This window comes from Cynara cardunculus, assembly GCF_001531365.2.
Source record: "Cynara cardunculus var. scolymus isolate 2C chromosome LG 8, CcrdV1, whole genome shotgun sequence".
Taxonomy (NCBI): Eukaryota; Viridiplantae; Streptophyta; class Magnoliopsida; order Asterales; family Asteraceae; genus Cynara; species Cynara cardunculus.
In genome coordinates, this window is record NC_037535.1 from 16,354,270 (window position 1) to 16,357,683 (window position 3,414).

Here is a 3,414-nt window from a genome sequence, read left to right on the forward strand (position 1 = left end):
ACGTGAGACAGAGCTGCTAACTGTAGAGAAACAAGAGTTCTCAGTGGAAAATGAAAAACTTTTTCATACAAAACGATCCACTAAAACAAGCCTTAAATCAGAGTGCTTAGAACTCAAAGCGGCTGTAAAGAAGAACGAAACAGAGCTTTTAGAAAAGGAACGTGATAGATTAAACTCTGAAGCCCTCAAAGATTATTTTCAAAAGGAAAGGGAGTTCTTACACCAGAGCTTACAAAGAAAAGAGCTCTTGATCAAGAAATATCAAGATGCTCAGTAGGTGTATGAAAAAGGAAATTCTCAACAGGACAGAGCAGGGATAGGTTATACGGACCTAGACCTCACCTAGAAGAAGAAAACTACTCTTGAATTTGTGGTTAGGTTAGGCGAAAAACAAAAACCAGATTTTCCAATTCTGCATACACCTTCACCTTTCAAAAGATGTAGGCTTGAGAGTGGGGCCAAAACTCAAAGATTAAAAATTAAAAGTATCTCTTATTCTTCAAAGAGTATGCCACAAGTTGATTTAAAAGGCATACAAAAGACAGACGAGATCTTTTGTTTCGGCTCTACAAAATCTTAAACATCTTGTGATAACCAGATCTTGGTATCTTGTTGTCACCTGAGGTAACGAATATGTGATTATTTTTTATATATGATTACGTGACAGCATGATAAATTGATACATTTGATCATGCTAGTATGTGAAAATATGCACATGTAGATGCATGAATGAGATTATGTGTATATGTGGATGCACATGTTTGTATATATATATGTGTGTGACATGCATGCATGTAAATGCATGTGTGCATGAGTATATATATATACACCTATGTGTGTATGTATGCCTGAAAGATGTTTGCATGGGGTGGTGTAGCTGCCTTCCCTGTTTGGGAAGGGTATAAAAAGAGATGAAAGTCTTCATTTCATTTTCTTACTATTTTGAGAATATTTGAGCAATTTAGAGAGAGAGAAAGAGGTTGTTCGGATTTTCTTGTTTTGCATTACAAGAAGATTGATTTTCAAAAGGGTTTTAAGGTCAGTGATTCTTACTACTTTTGAACTCATCATAGTTGTATATTTGATTGTAGAACTTTACTTTTGATATAAAAGTTATCCGCTGGAGTGTTGTCCGGATTAGCCATAAATCGGACAAGTGTTAAGCAGTTTAGCCATAAACCGGACAAGGGTTGGGCGATTTAAGCCATAAACCGGTTAAGGCTTAAGCGATTTATAAATAAACCTCTTGGTGAGTGTTGTCCGGATTAGACTTAAATCGATCAAGAGTCAAGCGGTTTAGTCTTAAACCGACCAAGTGTTGAGCGATTTATAATCATTGAGTTTATATCAAGTATTTTGAACAGAGAAGTAGGAATACGACTATGAGGTAGCCGATTTATTTTAAATCGGACAAGGCATGCAGAAAAGTTGTCCGGATTAGTAAATCGGACAAGGGTCTTGTGTTGACCGGATTAGTAAATCGCCCAAAGCTTGACCGGAGATGAAGTCCGGCCAAGTCTGTGTTGACCGGATTTGTGCCTTAACTTATGTATTATTTATACAATTGTTATTTTTGTTATTTTTGTATATAGAATGGGAATTTTCATAAAGAATGATTTCGAACTGATGATATTCTGTTAGAACTTTTATGACTGCGGTCTGTCCTAATTGGAATTATTTTGTAAACAAATGTTTTGACGAGGAAATAAAAGTGGCATATTAAAGAGAGGTGTACCATGGCATAAGGGTGGCATATCAAGGAGAGGCGTACCTTTGGTTATAAGGGTGGCATTTGTGTGTGTGTATTTCGTAATATAACTCTTACTATCATATCCCTTAAGATTACTGTGGTCTAGAATATTTATTTCTTTGTGATTTAAAGATTTAGGATCAGAGTTCTTATTCGATATCATAGTCTGGATGTTATTGAGGGGGAAATAACAGGTTTGACCTAAAGCTTTAAATAAACCTTGTTTAGTTGAAAATGTTTAAAAGTGGCATTATATGAAACCTGGTTGGTTCAAACCTATAAAGGTTTGGAGTATGTTATTTGGATAGCTGAATGCTTGGCTTGAAAAGTGGAAAAGTACTGGTATTGTCCTTATTTGTTCATATGTATTTGTTATTGTTAGGAATGAAATTCTGTGTAAAATTGTATTCGTCTTGAAAGATAAAATTGTCTATAATTGTATAAAAGTCATCGTGTTTGACTTTTCTTAGAGAAGTTTAACTTTGACCTTGTTTAGTTGTTTGACCCTATATAAAGGGTGTTTGATTTGTAAATGGATGTAAGGGAGAGCTCATTTTGATAAATCAGATTACGTATAAAGGTTTGACCAAGCTTGAATGTTTGACTATTTCTCTCAAACTCTCTCAACTCTTCTCTCATATTGTTCTTGAAGAAAAACTCAGATCTGCCATTGTTTTAATTGTTTTTTCTAGTAGATGTGATATTTTTTTTGTATTTCTTTAATCAATTTTTCTTGAACTGCATAGATCCTGTATTTGATCAATCTTATTTTTTTTAAAATGGCAGATACTCTAGAGAAGGAGAATGAAGAGATGAGAGCTAAGATTTGCAAGTTGGAAAAGAACATAGTGGACTATAAAGAAAAACACATAAACGTGTTTTCCGAGAATCATGCTAATGTAGAATTTATTGTAAATCTACAAAAAGAGCATAGAGAGGTTTTATAAAGAGTTGAGAATGGTTTCAAGAATCAAATTAATAAACATGAAAATTCTCTTAATGACGTATGAAAAGATTGTGATGTTGAATTGAAACATAGAGTAAGTCTAATAACAATCTATTTCACAAAGTCCAAGAAGTTCAGAGTGAATTGAGAGCTGAAAGAGATTATTCATGTAGAAAGCATAATGAAACTGATGACTTAACTGATAAATCTCATAAGTCTGAAAGTGACCTGATTGAACAAAGAAACCTTCTGAATTTAGAGAAAGAAAAGGTTTTAGGAGTGGAAAACAATTTGATTGCTGAAAGGAAAAATTTGGTGAAAGAGAAGAATAAGATAATAGAAGTTGAAAGAAGATTTGGAGCTGAACGTATATCTTATGAAAATAAGATTAACTCTCTAGAGCTGAAGGCAAAAATGTTGTTAAAGCAAATATCTGATTTTGAGCAGCTGATCATCTTGGAACGGCCCAAGAATGATCAAGAGAAGAAAGACATATGTGACAACTCTGCATTTTGGAACTTCAGGTTAGTATCCCAGATTAGAACTTTTATTGAAAACTAAGTCTTTCTAGGATTTAGCTACGATGATCTGAGATCATCTTGCTCTTCTTCCAAGATTAGTTTGTTAGGTCACGTTTCGGCAGGTAGCTAACCAAGTTGGTTCGTGCAAAGCCAAATAGTTTTGAAATATTTCACATAAAAATAAAGTCGATATTTTC